Consider the following 17,388-nt stretch of genomic DNA (forward strand, 5'->3'; position numbering starts at 1 on the left):
ATTCTACAACTCTGTGATCAAAGAGCTGCGCACCCCCTGGTGCAGAGGCACCGAGTGCTTTCCCGGTGAGGGGTTAGAGCCTCCTTTCTCACCATCCCTGCTCTGATCATCTCCTTTTGTCTGACACGACAAGGTATGCAACTGCACCCAGGGACTGACCTTCCCTAAGAGCTCGCGATGCTCCCCGGCCACCACGCTGCAAGGAGCAGAGCAGACATGCTTTTCCAGCCGGGGCTGTGCCGAGGAAGCAGCCTTGCTGGTCGGGCAGAGCCCGTGCATGCTGCAAGCAGAGCGCTGTGAAGGCCGTGCATCCGCACGGCACGTCCACACAACCTGGGGTGTGCAGCGGTGTGGTCCAGGGCAGAAAAGAGATCACCAGAAGATGTTCTGGGAAGGTAATGGCTTTGGAAGGAGAAGACACTGAGGGTTGGGAGCTGCTGCACAAGCAAAGATTAAACCTCTCTGGTGCTCTGGACCCATCTATTTAGGAAAAAGATCAAAATTTGTCACGTACTCCTGCATCAAGACAACCACTACCGTTAGTGCCTGGCTTATATTTCTATTGAAGTCATGGCACAGCCTCACCCAAGTGATCAGAGCCTACAACCATGGACAGAACTAAACCCCTGATGCACCATGCCGGGCAGACACACTCATGGAGTAAGAGGTTCCTCTCTTACGTGCTTGGAAGTAAAGCAAAGCCAGTAGCAGATAAGGACAGCTCAGGAATAAGCAGGTGAGCAACAAGCTCAGGAATGCATTTCATTTATACTACCCTTTCACTGCCATGTAAGTGGATTCACGTGTAATTCAGCATATAGGTAAAGTAAGGAACTATCAGGCAGTCTGGGTAATTTGCAAAGTTTCTTGCTTGACTGCAAATCTGGAACTGCTGCCACGTGTCTAGCAGGTGGGTAACCTGTTCAATCCCTGCAGTGTAGTAGTTTCGCGGAGGATTTCACATGACCAGCTCTGAATTCAGAGCCCTGTTTCCACACAGTAAGTTTTCAGGGATATATCATTTCTCTGCAGACAGTGAACCAGGCTCACACTGAAGTGCAAGAGAAAAATGCATTGCCTCTGACAAGACCTCTGGCCAGCACATTTACACCAAAGATGTATCTCAGTGCTGCTGTCTAACCTCTGGTTGGACATACTTAGAACTGCCATTACAAAGGACTATTGCTTGAAATTAATTTTATCTCCATTTTCTCTCCCCTCCTTGAAAAAAGGAGGAAAGTTGGAATATTTGGCTGTTCTGGCTCTTGAGGGTTATCCATTTCAGAAGATTTTTCTGGTTTTTGCCAGGGATGCTTTGACCGCCAGCATCCGCCTCCAGCTGCCTGTAGGACAGGGCAGAAAACAGAGGTTCTTCTCAGACCAGGCTGGAAAGGGTCTGAATGTGGCATCACGCATACCCCGCTATGACATCCGTTAGATATAAAGTATGTCAGTGACGGTGTTAGTGCCACAAGCTATTCACGCTCTATCACATCTGCTGACACCTCTGCACCGTCCCCTGAAAACGTCACTGCTTTTAGCAAAGCACGAAATGCAAAGTGTCAGCAGCACCTTGGGTGCCATCAGGTTTCTGTATCGAGACGAGCAGGAATATTCCTCATGCTCAACAGATGTTTGGATAAAGATGTGCAATTGCTTTTGAGGCAGCTACAAGGCTTAAGATGTTACTGCCCTCACCTTAAATGGGAACTATTGACTCTGCCTGAAAGCAGAGCGGAAGAGTTTGTAGGATTTATGGGTCAGTTATGGGACAGCAACTTCCACTGCTTCATCGGTGGACTTGGCAGTGTTAGCTTAACGGTTGGACTTGATGACCTTAAAGGTCTTTTCCAACCTAAATGATTCTGTGATCAAGGGTGGGAGTTTTTAACTTCAGCTTCAGGAGCTGCAAATTAGCGTATCACAGCTTCTCCAAAGAAAAACAATATGCATATCAAAAAAAAAAAAAACCCAAACAACCCAACATTTTAATCAGACGGGAAGAAGGAAAACACGGTGGTTTAGGTTACTGCCCAACCAGGCTGGAGCAGAGCACAACTGCCCACGTGGCAACGAGCTCCCCTCGCCCAGCGGCACGTTTGTTTCCGGTGCTCTAGAAATGACTGATGATAACAGTGTCAGCAGGTGGGATAATAATATACGACAGCAGCCACCTAAGGCTGCAAGGTAGCTTCAACTGCCCGGCGTGTCCCTGCCTGTCCTGTAGCAGAGCAGCTCAACAGCCGCGTCTCACTCCTGTGCTCCGGCCCCCACGTTCGTTCACTGCCCCAAACCAGTCCACCAGTAAGATACCAGGTCTAACCTTCCAGTTCCCCATGAGGAACCCTTCTGGTGTCTCAAGATGACATCAATGATGAAGAGACACGGTGAGATGAATGAAAGCCACTCCTGGGAGCTGGGTTTGGTTAGCACTAGGCTTGCACGGCTCTCAGACCCTCTCAAGTCTTCCAGCTTTATAAACAGATTGAAAGGTCAACCCCCCACATGACACCGTCTCCAAGTCATTGCAAAATTATGGGTTTGAGTCTTCTGGGAAAGAAGAGGGTTGCCCAAAGCACCAGAAACCTCAAGTATTTAAAAACACAACCAAAAACAAATAAAGGCTTTGAGACATAAGGTTTCAAATAGCAAGATCAAAAAATAATTCTGTCTGTCTGTCTTCCAGAGAAAAGAGGCATTTCCAGTTCTCTCTAGCAATCCAGGAAGGCGAAGGGCTTTCCTTCCTTTCACACAGTCACTGCTATCCAGGAGATGCCAGCCTGTGTTCCTGGTGAGCATGGCACCTTGTTCTGCAATGCTTCGCAAGGGACCAGGGGGTAAGACACAAGTAACACAAACTTACCACCCATACAGAGAAATGTAGAAGCTCAAGCACGAGACTGAACAAAGAATCGAAGCAAAGTTGTGATGGAGAGAAGCTAAGACCACGGTATGATGTGTCTTCCATGAAGTGAAGAACGACACAAAAGGCCTTTGCAGGAGCTAAGATGCCTTTTCTCCTTTACTCTGGAGAAGAAGGTCTGCTCACGTGTAGGAGACAAGTGCTCATGAGGTAAACTCGCAGTTTGCCACACTAAATTAATTTCTACAGGAGCTCTGGAGCAGTGGATGTCTTAGGGTGGTACCTGAGCAGAAACAGAGGTGTTCTGACCTCAGGTCACCCGGCCTCATGAGGTAAGGACCCTTCTTCAGGAGAGGACTTTGTCCCAAAATTGTTTGTGCAGCGCATTTGGTCTATAGTGTGTAGGGCAAAAGAAACTTCTTCCTGGCCTCAAGGAAGAAGCCTCACATTACACGATGTAGACTTTTTTGGGGAACATTGAAGCCAACTGATGGGTGGAAAAGTCATCAGCCCACTTAAAATATGACCTTGAGAACCCCCAAAATTGCAGAGTTTAGTTAGGGTCACTGCTCCTTGCTGGAATGAAAAGCATTTACAAAGAGACTTAGAGTTGTCTCTCCTCTTTTGGAAGAAAAAAATCCTACTTTTCAATCTGGACGTTATTAACGTAGCAAGTTTCCCTTTTGATGAAAATGAGCTATTAGGTCCATTCTGGTAAGAATCCCTCCAGCAGTTCTGTCGAGGAAGAGAGCATTTGTTGCTCTTTGGTGAGAACATCAAACCCTGCAGTTCTCCTGCTATTAAGAAGGAAGAGCATGAGAAGTATTGCAGGATTTAGGGATGTCCTCGTTGCTTTAAAGAAGCTAAGCAAGTTCCTCAGGATCCCAACCTGCAGCACATTTCCTTCTCTTGAAGGACCGACAGCCTCACTAGAAACAGGCTGCTAGATCCAAATGATTTCAAAAGCAATTACGGCTAATTATATATACCTGTGCTTGGGAAATGTGATTAATAAGGCATTCTCTGCAGTAAGCAAGCATGCTTACAGCAGGCAAGTCTGGACAACTGGCCGCCTTCCTCAGCTCGCATCCTTAACGTCTCACTTGGAGTCGTCTGAGCTACGGTTGCTTCAGATGAGCTAAAACAACTGTCTCTGAGTATGAAGAAAAGGACATACCCAACACTATGCAGAAAAAGAGGGGTAAGCCCAGCAACAGCCGGGAAAGAGCTGGGGAGAAACCCGGTTGCACCAAATAAAGAGGCTGACGGCAACCAAGAAAGGGGATTGAGTTTTCAGGGTGGGCTGGCAGAAAGAGAGGAAAGGTCTTGGCTTTCAGGCCAAGAAGAAACCAGCAAAACGAAAGACCCGCCGGAGGACTGCACGGGGCAGGAGGAGACGGGGACGGCCATCTCTGCAGGCTCCCCCCGCCTGCCCTGAGCAGGGCAGGAATCCTTGGGGGAAGTGCTTCGGGAGGAGCCGCTCTGTTTACAGTAGGTGCTGCTGAAAGGTGTCCTGAAGAAAGACAGCAATTAACAGGCCTGGAAAAAAATGGCTTCTTTCCACAAAGTGCCTTTTAAGTATGTTTTTCGAGCCACTTTAAGGGTTAATGTTTAGCTGTTTATCCGGAGTTGTCGGATGTCAGCTCTTTCTTTTGACTCCTAATGGCTTATAGCCATCAGGAGGTGAAGACTCCTCAAAAGAGATGGTGTCAGGAATGTTTTTTTATGCCCACTAGCACCCACACACCTGCAGGAGCCTGTGCTTGCAGGATAGATAGTTTACATACTTGAACCTGTATCCCAGGGACAGAGATATAAACATGAAACCAGATCCCATCTGACACCGCTGCTGAAGCCCCTGGGCAGTACAAAGGGGTCCTTTCTCCCACACCCACCTCGAATGACCACAAATAACAGTTCGGTTCAAGCCGTTGCTTCCCAGCAAGAACAAGCTCTGCCGGTCCCGGTTATGATTTTAGGGCCAGATCCTGTAAAGTTTTCAGCACCTTTGACTCCCGCGAACGCTGGTCGTGAAACAAAGGACCACTCTCACGAGCAGACTTCAAAAACCAGCTCGGTCACAAATCAAAGCCTTTCGGACAGGGAACGTGAGAACAAAGACACAGGCTCCAAATCAATCAGAGCACTGCTCACTCGTGACCTTCCCCAGACGAGAAATGTCATTGAGCCTAATAATTACACCGCGAGGTGCAAACAGGCTGAGCAGTTGTAAATCTAACCATCCCAACGTTTCCTAAACATTCCTAAAGAGTGACAGTGGAGCTCATGCCCCTGCAAGAACATCTTCTTTCCTCTTGGAAAGAAGGACATGTGCTCCCAGAAGAAGTGACTGAGACCTCCCAACCCATTAGGGAGTGAGTAGGCATGGGAAATGCTTTGGTTTTGAGAAAGACATGGGGAAAAAAGAACATGGAAAAGGGAGATGTCCTGATCCAGAAATATTCTTCACTTCGTGAAAGCGGTTCCTTCTCTCCTGGTCAATGTCTCACATAAGTGACTCCACAGCAAGAGGAGTTTCAGTCATGCCAGGACGTGAATCAACAGGGCATTGCAACGAAGTATTCCGCAAGTTTGGGAAATGGGAAGTGGCCTGCAATGAGGCAGATGCGGTGTCTGTGAGATTACCACCCATGGGTTTGCATCTGGAACTGCTGCTGCATCCAGCCAGACGAGGGCAGAAGGAAATTACTGCGCCACAACATCTCCCCTATCCTCCTGCTGTAGTCCCAGAAGAAGAACTTAAAAGAGCACCACACAGCAGCAGTGTGGGAGCACTGTGGAGTAGCAGTGGGGAGTTATGATATAATAATGAGAATTTGGGGGTTTTCATGACCTGTGGGGGGAAACAAGGATACCACAGTCAGGTAGAATTCAGAACTTTGGGTCTGTTTGATTTTTAGAAGCTCCCTGCGGAAACATCAACCACTGTATTGAAGCCCTCCCTGAAGCAGGAGGGAGCTTGCGGCTGTTGGTTCAGCAACTCGGGCTAAAGCACCACTGGAAGCGGAGGAGAGGGCTACTGAGCTTGAAGCGTCCTCATGTGTTTAGGAATACCTTCCCCTGGGAGGTGTGCTCAAGAAGGGATTTTAGAGGATGTGAGTCTGCCTATGTCCTTGCCCTGAATATGCCTGAGCTCCCCAAAAAGCTCTGCTGCCACTTTGACTTGGAAGTTTATAGTATGGAGGGTGGGTCTGACCTTGCAAGCTCTAAAGCAAACACCGCAAAAGCTCCAGGCTTCTTTCTGTCTGTGTCACACTGGAGATGACGGCAGAGAGAGAGAAACTCAAGGTGGGAGCAGGAACTGGGGCAGATCTCTGCAGCCAAGAGCAAGTCAGAGAATCATCGAATAGAATCATAGAATGGTTTGGGTTGGAAGGGACCTTAAAGATCATCTAGTTCCAACCCCCCTGCCATGGGCAGGGACACCTTCCACTAGGTAGATTGCTCCTGACAGAAGAACCTGTGTAGGAGGCCTACGATGGGTTGGGAACAGTCCACGGGCATCTACAGTGCACAGGAATAACACCAACAACTACTGCGATAGTTAATGATAACAGCTCACCGCCGTCCTCTGGAGAGACCCTTCCAGCTCCTGGCGTACCTCTCTGCAAGTCTAAGCACAACCACGAACCCAGCCAAACCATCTCAGGCCACCTAAATACTTCCAGTAACGCAGAGACTCCTCCGTGCTAGCGGGCTCCTGGGCAGCAGCTTTCCTGCACGACGCAATTAGAAGGAAACTAAAAGTTGTCGAGGGAATTGAGGGAATCTGCAGCACAGGAAACAAGCTACTGTGATATTTATTTTCTTTTCCTGGTTGCTTTGACAGGAAAGGTGTTCTGCAGATGTCAGGCTGCCGAGGGGGGCGAGGGGGGAGAGCAGTGGAGGTGTAAAGGGAAAGCCAAAGGGTACGGCCAAGGGGGAAGCGGTGTGTGAAGTCTGGTTCCTTGGGAAACACACGCCGGGTCTGCAAACCCTGCCCCGACAGCTGGTGCAGGTGAAGGAAAACCTGAGCTAGGGGCTGAGAAGGGGGGGGCTAAGCTGGGAACAGATCGTCTTCTCTCCTGCTTGATGCTCTCAACCAGAGAGGGCTGGTGACAGCAGGCAAGGAAGGGAGACGTCAGAGAAGCAAATGGTAAAAGCACTCCTGTCTCAAACCAAGGGAGATTGAAACCTTTCCAAAAAATTGGCTGTTTAGCCCAGAGTCGGGTTCAAGTTCACTGCTCATCCCTTAGCGAGCAGCCTCAGGCCAACTTTCCCTGTTCAGCAGGTTGCAGTTACTGCACGGTCACCTTCTTGAGACATACAGGTGAGGACTCCTGTTGTGCTGCATGACTAAGGTCCCGTCTCTCTGCATGAGCTACTTGACACAGCAGAATTGAGTACTGGGGACTGGTGCCGTGGTGCTTTGAGCTGCTCTGGTGACTTCATGAAGATTCATGGCCAAGGTTGTGATTTGATTTGGAGCAGGGAATGATTTGTCACAAAGAGAGCTGGTGACAAACACTTCAGTCTCCAGGCTGACGGCAAGGGTAGGCTCCGTCAGAAGTACAGGAGGACAGATGTACCCTTCGCTTTGTGTGCAACAGTCTCAGACACTTAAAGTAAAGGCTGAAGAGATCTTTGCTTTCCACCACTCAGCTGAGGCATGGTCCTGTCATGGTGCAGGAAGACATGACTCTCCCGTAACGCAAGATTAAGGCCATGGTCCTCTGATGTCAAAACTCTGCTCAAATAAGCCCTGTAAGTCATAAACCAAATTAACCTAGAGAGGTCTCAGACTAAAATTATGGCACCACAACTTCCTGAATACTTGCAATGGGACAGGCGGGGCTACAGCTGCGTGAAACAACATGAACCAGAATCCAGTCTCAGGCTCAGGGACAACCGGTATGGCATAGCTTGCATCCATACGGCCAAACTCTTCCCCCAAAGAGGGAGGCTCTATTCGTCGGGAGCAGTCCCTGGGAACGCTACCCTCCAGCATTAGCTGGGAAGCCAAAACTGACCCAGAGAGGACGCAGACAATTAACCAGGCTGGACGCCATCGGCCAGTGACCCAGCTTGTGCTCAGACCCTGCTAGGTTTAGAAGTATAGACGTAGTTTATGATTTCCTTAGGCTATTATTTCTTAAAAAAGATGGGTTAGCAACCTACATTTGAGTTTTGTGCAACCATGTCCAGCCTTTGTGTGTAGCCATGGCAGTATCACTCTGCTGTTCCCCAAACATCACCTCCTCTCCCATCACTTAACTCTTCCAGGTGCAGGACTATGCTCTGGAAGGGGTCACTCATTTGTCCTCCAGCCTCTGACAGGAACGAGTCCATCCTTACCAAAGAACACCAGACACAAGCCTTGTTAAGTACTATCCTTCATCCGAATATGTTCAAATACCATAGGTTTTCTCCCCAGCCCTACCTGAACCACATCAGTATTCAACCACTCAGTATCATACAAATCCTGGGTGTTTCTGCTCAAGTAAAAAGTTTCATTGGCATTAAAGAAGCTCACACAGATCACGTCTCCATTTTAAGTTCACGTGGAAGATAAAGATACTCTTGCCTATGTCAACAGTTACTTTGCCAGAAGAGAAACTGGATCAGTACATAGGAGAGGAACCTCAGATGAACCTCTTCACGCTTCAGAAGTCAACGATGGAGCTTCGCCTGTCTGTCAGTACGAAACCAAACCTTCAGGGCACGGCTTGGATCTTCTGCAGTCTTTGGGAGACACACACCACTGAGCTTCCAGCCTCCTGCCAGTCCTTAAGGACCTTGTGCCACTTCTTTTCTAAGAGGAGTTCCTTCCAAGACCAACCTCCATCCCAAGGGTAGACTTTAGCCAGCACACTCAGGTTACGACACTCTCAGGAAACCGCTCCTCAGACCCAGAAGCAAAGAAATACCACAGAACTACTCACTTCTCAAACATTTTTTCCCCATGGCAGCTGGCAAATCCTTTCCTTTGCTTCTCATCCAAGTTGGACAAAATTACTGCAGAGAATCCCTCCTGCTCCCCTCCCCCCGTGCAATGTAATCCCAAGGGAGAAATGGTTTCACGGGGACCCCCTGCTGTCTTGCATCTGATTTCCCTCCTAAGTATGGTATAGGGAAGCGTCTCGAGGGCTATGGCTGTGACCTCCATACAGCTCTTTTGTCAAGTGCCATTTCATTAAAAAATCAGCCTTTTAACTGTGGACACATTTCAACCTCACCAAATCTGCTAATTATTGACAGTTGGTGAAGAGGAGATTTCACTTGTTCCTCCTGTTAAACTGCATCTAATTAGTAATTACTGGTTCACTGTCATCTTTACTGCAATAATCCCACTGCACATTGGCTCATTAACCTTTTGCTTTTCTAAAGCAGCCTGCCAACAAGATGAAGGCTAAAACAGATTGGAAAACAATAGCTCAGCCTTGGATTTTAGGCTGTTTATTCCCCTTGTCCTGGAGATCCAAAAGGAAGATTATTTTTAAGAAAAGGCTTTCAGCTGAAATCAGCCTAATTCCAGAAGATGGCTTGTTTAGCCCTAACCAGCAACCAAGGCCCTTTAAATTTAACCCACGGTGAGGGCATGTGTATTATAGCTAGTGGAAGGGTTTCTCTGCCATCAGCTCTTGCTTCAGCTCCATTTCTCACCTGGGTTTATCCTTCTTTATCGGCACGATCCAGCATACTGGGGATGGGATGAGGCAAGTTTCGGTGGGTTTGCAGCACCCTGGAAGTTCAACAGCATCCTCTTGGATGCTGAAAAATGAATGATCTGGATGAGCAGGGACCAAAGGGTGGAAAATCAGTGGAGCAACCCCACGATTATTTCTTTTGCTGCTACACTGAATTTCATTTGCACAAGTCCCATTTTCAGTTTGGAACTGTCACAGCTGTTTCTATTGGCAGTGCATAGCTGAGTAGGAGTTGTCAGTGGGGATGCTGTAGGATAGGCGGTTAGAAAAGAGATTCCCCGGGGGGCATGGGAGGCAGTTGGAGGTTGTGGGCTAAATGCATTAACTAGATGTTTCTCCTAAACTTAACAGCAGTGAATTACTTAATGCATATTGATGCATTTACGTACCGGAGTTAACACTATATTGGGATGAAAAGTGTATTTCTCAGCATCTTAAGCGTGCTTAGTCGCAAGGACCCATGTCTTTACAGCTGACGCTAGGGTTTTATTTTTATAAGGTGATCTTCAAAACCATAACGTCTAGAAACAAGCTGTAATTCTGGAGCACTGTTGCAGACATCAAAGTGGATTCCACCTGTACAAAATCAGGAAGGTATAAGGTCTTAGCTAGACTAATTACCGACCCCAGAGAAGACCTGGATGCATTATCCTTCCCAGCACATGAAGGTTGTTCAGCTCCAGAATTTTCATTTACCTGATATTGGTGTTTCTGTATGCAACCAGAGCTGAATTCTGATTTCTCTTATGTTATTTTAAAACAGGTATAACTCTGAAGCAGCTACAGCTGATGTGATAAGGTGGCTGCATTTACCTAGCACATGTATTAAATCTATTGCAAGGCTTCAATTCTGCTTGAAAACTAATTGTAAGTTTGAGCCCCTTTAGAAGAGTGGATCAAAGGCGGCCAGTCAAGCTCCCATGCTAAAACAAGCGCTTAATAACACAACAGCTTCTGTATTTGCTCTCTGACTAAAGAAAAAGGCCTGTGAATGTGTGATTAAGGGCAGAATTTGGCTCATTTACAATTCCTGAAAGGGTTGCTGCTCAGACCATAATCATATTTTTGGAACAGAACACGCATATTACATCTTGTTGTTAATAATTTACTCCCTAGGTAGTGCTCATTACAACAGCATCATCTCAGTCGTGTTATGTTCATAGCTGCTTCACCTACTGCAGTTATGAGAAAAAGCAAATACACACACGCATACACACATACACATGCACATACATACAGAGAGAGGTCAATGTTCAAACACTCGTAGTCTATTAACTAAGTTGTCTGACAAGTTCGTGGACCAGTGATGAGTGACCAAGAAGTCACACGTTCTGAGAAATGCTCTTTGCAAGGAAACTCAGATTTCCTATCCAAGACTGTGAAGAAATGGCTCTGGAGAGATTGCTTCAGATAAATCACTTGCTCTGCTCACTTGAGCATCCCCACAGTCACCACCAATGAGACTTTGCAGAATGGGAGGAACGCCCTTTACACACACCCTCACACACATTTATAATGAATGCAAACATAACCGGGAGACTGATCAGACCAGGCTGCTACGGAGAATCTGATTCCTTGGTGTCAACAGATGTGAGGTCCAGCTGTGCGTGTGGACCTAACTCCAGTTGAGCAGAGCCAAGATCCCAGTAGGTAATGAGCTATACCGCCAGCTGTAATGGTTTCTTTTCATTGACGTGAAGCATGGGCAGAGAGCACGTCATTCTGTTTGATCTACTAATCAGTACTGATTCATGTTTACACCGCAGATAACATTTCATCTGCTTTTAGAAGGTCATTTTCAAGTGATGCTGTATGGTTTCAGTATTGCCTGATGCCTGCAATTTGAATATCCTTTGAAGGAAGCCAGACCTTAATTTTCCTTGTAGGCTAGAATTCATTCAGCTGTTAGCATCAACACAATTTTTCATGCTGTAATATCAGATCCTATACATTATAAATTATCTGTCACCCATAAAGCTAAAGTACAAAAGGCAAAAAGACCTTGTGAGCTTCATTTTTAGATAAAGAAACTACGGCAATGAATAATTATTTTTGTAGAGCCCGAAGTGTTTACCTCTGAACGCCTCAGATTCTGGTACCAAAATTTTAGTTCCCACTGACCTTAGTAGGCACTTACTATTTCAGAGAAGCCCACGCTAAGCGACACCTACAGAAAATACTGGAAATGTACAAAACGCTACATTTCAAAACAGAATTGCAGGGTGAGTTTCCTGTCTATGTTGAAAGAATGGTTTGGTTTGGCCAACGCTATTAAACATGTGCGTCGTCAGTAACGAAGGGAGAAAATACACAATGACTGCCGCTTAAGGCTTGAGATGACACAAAGTCTGGGAAAGCGGTAAGTAATTAACAGCCCAGGTCACTGATACGGAGACCTCTGGATCACATGGTGGAAAAGAAGCCAATGCGCATCGTACTATGGTCAAACACAAAATTGCCTCTCGGCACAAAGAGTGGATGTACCTATGGCATGGGGCACCGTTTGGGGGGAACGGTGGCAATGTCACCTTTGGGGTAAATGAGGTTGGTGGTACCTCCTGTGGTCTTGCTTCCCTGATTATCTTGAAAGGAGACCTCCCAGGAAAGGCTGGGGCTACCTTCTGGTGGGTGAAGCTCCTTTCCCTGGAAATAGGAGCACAGGGGATGCCCTATGTCCAAGTCTCCTTCCAACAGGAACTTTGGACATACTCTGGGCATGTACCTCGAACGAGTGCGAGACCTGGAAATACTCCTCAGTCTTTCATAACTAAAACCTCTGAGCAGAACTTGGGATCAGAGCAGAAAACCGATGGACAGGGAGCTAAGGTTGAGCTCATGCCAAAATGATTAACATGCTCTGTGGATGTACAAATTCAAGTACAAGCAGGCAAATCACATTGTTCCTGCAACTGGTACTTGTGCAACTTCTTACTGGAATACTGTGTCTGGTTCTTATGGAAGTGCTCCAAAAAGGACGCTGACTAATTAGAAAAAGTTTAAGGAAGAGCCATATGAATCATTAAAGCTTCAGAAAACATGTCTTTTAGCAAAAGACTCCAAGATTGAGCTATATTCAGTTTCTTAAAGAGAAGATTAAGGGACAGTTTTATCTCAGCCTGTAAACAGCTAGAAGGACAACAAAAAATTTGTAACACGTTTTTCAGTCTAGCAGACAAGTGTACAACAAGATTCCCTGGCTAGAAGTCGTAGATAAACCCATACAGACCGAAAAAAACCGAATTAACCAGTAGAGACTGTGATACCAACTTCTGATCAACTGTTCTAGTTGACACAAAAAGAACTCCAGCAAAGTCCTTTGCTCTGTTTGACAGAGGTTTTATCACTTTATAATAGTGACCCTCCCTGTAAATGTACAAATTCACAGTCTGCAAATCTATAAGCTCCAAAAACTGAATGGCCAAAGTTAATGACTTACAAACAAATACCCCTTAGCAATTTGTTCAACTAATTTAGCTACGGGTGATTTCATTACTCATTCTGCCTGCTTCCTTGGCTAGTTTTCCTCTGTTCATCCCCAGGCTGTGTCTTCCCAGAGCCAGGCTAGAAGATCAAAAGGCAGAAACCCTCAAAGAAGCTCTGGGAAAGTACATCCACATCAAACGTATATCCCAGGCTCTTTGCTTAATGGACAAAGACTTGTTTTCACTATGTTAACACCAAGGAAACACCACTGTCATGGGAGTGGGTGAGCTGAACCATGTTCGCCCCGGTACATCTCAGCTCTGACTAAGCTTATGTCCCCAGGCAAGACAGGACAAACCCAGCTGGAGTCTCAGAGCAGAAGTCATGTCAGAAACACCAACTTCCCTTGACTTGTGATCTGACCAGACCTGACCTGGGTATCACTAAAGACAGACCAGATACGCTCCGTGCTAGCTGAGACACTCCTCTGACTGGCGATCAAGCAGGCAGAACGTTATTCTCATACATTTAAAAAACCGCCTTATTCCAACCTGGTTGTCCCCCTGATCCCTGGCGTTTTGATGACTAAATGTCCTCCACATGGGAGAGGCCTGGAGCAGACCACTCCTGTGGGAGAACAACGGATGCGATGGAAGGGAGGAGGATCACACGTGACCATTCCACGTCTGTAAAAGTTGCGTTTGCTGGGTGGAACAAAGGTTCCTCTGTCCAGTTCTTCCTCTGTTCGCTTGGAAGGTACATCCCACCATCCAAACACCGGTCAGAAGTACGGAAAAGCCATGTGATATTAATCTGTGCTACGTGCTATCTGTTAGCTATGCATGCACTAACAGGAGGGACTAACGTAACCATCATCTGCCCAGTGAATCTGCACTTCTTCAAGCGAAGAAGACAGCAACCGACTTCATTCAAAAATAGAGGAGGCCCCACAGGAATGAGACCATTATCCAGGAAGGCAAAACAAGCAATGGCATTGATAAGCCCCTCTGAGATATCCCACTGCAGTGACCAAACATGTACTGACCTCAGACATCTGCGGGAAGAGACTGATGGCCAAGGGGAGGGCCAGGCCAAAGGCAGCGAGGCACACAAGGCTTTGGACTGGGAGAATCATCCGGGGACGGGACCTCAGGAGGGACGTTCTGGAAAGGAAAGGTTTCGTTAGACCATTTCATAGACCAGGTGAGTGCATGCCATCATCAGAACGGACACTGGTGTTCACCCAGACCCACTGGTCTCCCTCTCCCTAACTGGTCTAGGTTCCTTCTTAGTAGGTCATCAACAAGTTCATCCACAAAAGATCCCTAAGTCCTGCGCACTGTGCTTTTGCATCTGCTGGGGTTACACAGCCTGTGCCAACCTAAGTGCTCACTTCTAAATTAAAACAGGATCACTTCACACACGCTTCCCCCATTTCAAACCATCTCACGCTGGAGTAAACGGCACACGAGGTGATCTGGCCGCACGCAGGTGCCACCTGCGTTAAGGCTTTGGAGACTATATTGAGTGAGCAGAAGGAAATTAGGTTCTTGAGAGATATTGTGAACTTTGTCGGCCCTATCACGAGGTGGTACTGAAAAAGGCACACAACTTTGTTAATGGAGTTATAAAGTAGTAAACTTGACAATACCTTAATTTGTTAAAAATCAAACGTCGGCAGAGCGGGTGATAAGGATGTTTTAACACTTGCTGTCCCCAGGGGATATTTATGAGTTCAAGACTTGTTAACGGCAAACACTTTAAGATACCTGCAAGGTCAGGTTCTGATAATGACCCATTAAGTGACCCTTCTGATGCAATTAACACCGAATGACAGGGACAACATTTAGCTGGTAGAAGGTGGCATGTTAAGTATATTCCAGGATACAGGACCTCAGACAGTTTACAAATGTTATGGGGAAAAATGTAATTCTTGAGGGGCTTGTTCTGGAGCTATTTACACCAAAAGGACACCTGTCATTCAACTTTTTTCTACCAATCTGAAACAACTGGGAATATAAATCAGCAACTTGATAGTGAGTTTTGTTTGAATATTGAGTGTGTATTAGCAACGTAGAGAGTCAGCAGGTTCGCTGCTGGGTCATCAGCTATGGCCTTAGTCTCAACGTGCATCTCTCCTCTGTCCATCTTCATCTTGAGGATGCCGATGCCTCATGGTGTCCTGCCACCAAACGTGGGCAAAGATCTGCTAGTTAATGCCCTTCCACTGGGGTGATAACACAGGAGCTCTCTTTTGGTCAAGGAAGGTACAACCAGATTACACTAACAGCTAAACATCACTGTGGTTACCATCACCGGGGTTTTAAAAAGCATTTCTAATCCCATGCGCACCATTCACAAGGTGCCCACCAAAACCAAGCCAAGCAACCCTTCCCACATCAGGGCAAGCCGCTAGCCTGCTTTGGCACACGCACAAGTGATTTTGCAGGCCCATCTCCCCGTGCAGCCCGTGCCTGCAGCCAACGCAAGATAACAGATTACCTCAACCCCCGTCTACTCCACGTTTACTGCAGGCTACAAACACGCACCTGATGAATTATAACGGAGCAGCTGATGTGTGGGAACTTGTTACCCTGCTGTACGTTGTCTGTGTGTCTGAACATGCAGACTCTTCGCCCTTTGCTAGCAATGCTTGCTGAAAGCTGTCTTCTTCTTGAGAAGGTTTGGGGGAAGTGGGGAAGGAAAACAAGATCCAGAGCCTTAACTCCTCCAATCTCTCAGCTCCTCGCTAATAAGCTATCGAGACGGAGTTGATCCTATCAATTTGTGCTGTGAAAGCCAAGCTTCTGTTCTCCAATATTTAGCTACTTTGTTTTGCATAGAGCACTATCTAACCTAAAAGACTCCTGCAGAAGTCCACAAGGATTTTGTCCAAGTCAGGAAAGCAGGTTAGCTTGCTCCATGCTCTTTGACAAATGCAACGTTCAAGAACTGCCATCAATAAGCTGTGATAACTAGTCCCCGGGATGCAGAGGGGCAACTCCTGGAACTGATTTATTCTCCTGCTTAAGCTGTCGTGATCCATGAGAGCCCTCGCTGGGAAAATCATATGACCAGCATCCTTCAAGCCTCCCTGGAGTACAGTTTAGAACCAAGACATCACTGCTTATACCACCCCTGCCATCTTAATTTGGAAGCTGCACCCTCTTTAATTACTGCCCTGTTGGGGACCTTATAATCAACCAAGTAAAAACTCAACCAATTTAAAATGATCCCCGGTACAGCCCCCAGGTGTGATTTCCAGGAGTGCTTCAAACTCAGGCCAGTTCAAATTACAATGGCTAACCTCCTAATTAAGAAGAGTTATAGCTTGATTTAAAAAGGAGAGGAGACTAATTAACACATGTAGTGTAATGTCTTAATTGGGATTCAGATTCTAAAATTTGTGTGGTTCAGAATAAATGACTCATAATTAGTCAAGAGGTCCACTTTTCTTCTGTCCCTAGGATCTTTGCTCTCAACACAGATCTCAGAAGAATATTAAATATTGCACGCTGCATTTTATTAGCTGTCAAATGCAATCAAAAACCCTCTTTTCACCCATTAGCCCCCCATCGGAAGTGAATGATTAGATGTTTCCAAAGGGTTTAATTGCAGAGTATTATAGCAGATTAAAAATAAATAATATTAATATCCATTTGTTGAAGAGTGAATTAGTTTAGAGTGAATTAGTTTACAACAGTGTCCTGCGTGCTCTGCCAAGGGGTTCGATCAGGGGAGTGGAGGCCTGGACTTTTAGATCCTCCTGACAGCCCAACTTTGCCATCGGCATCTTCTGAAGCAGACTGCTAGATCCACAAGAGCAAATATCATCTAATCCTACCAGTAATTCCGCAGAAGTACTTGAAGCTATTTTCATACGAGAACAGTAGTTTTACAGACTGTCACCATGCAGACAGGACAGGACTGGCCAGGCTCTGGTGAACTAAACCTTGGTGCTCAGATTAGACAACATGGGATTGAAAAGTTTGCACCAAGAGAAGGTCTCACATTGGATATCTGCGGGAAGACAATAATATGTACGTTTTATTGTTCCAAATTTTAGAAGCCAAATTTTTGGCACCAATGGTCTGCCTCGCTAGTATAAGTGATCCATGTTTATGCATCGACCTTTGGATGGCAAAGAACATGCATTTTTGCAATACTTCCCTCCTCCTCTCTCTTTTTTCTTCTTCTTTTTTTTTTTTTTTTAAACATTTGTTTCTTTATCCCCCTTCAAAACCCCCTAAGGCCTATTCTTTCTGCAATTTGCCTTCATAAAGTTTGCCTGGCAGATATTAAAAAGGCAGGAACACGCTGGGGAGCTTCTGGCTTACTGATCCTAGGTAGCGCTTACTGTTAACGGATATACCTAAAACAGCTAGACCTTACAGA

This window comes from Gymnogyps californianus, chromosome 4 (assembly GCF_018139145.2).
Source record: "Gymnogyps californianus isolate 813 chromosome 4, ASM1813914v2, whole genome shotgun sequence".
In the NCBI taxonomy this organism is placed as follows: Eukaryota; Metazoa; Chordata; class Aves; order Accipitriformes; family Cathartidae; genus Gymnogyps; species Gymnogyps californianus.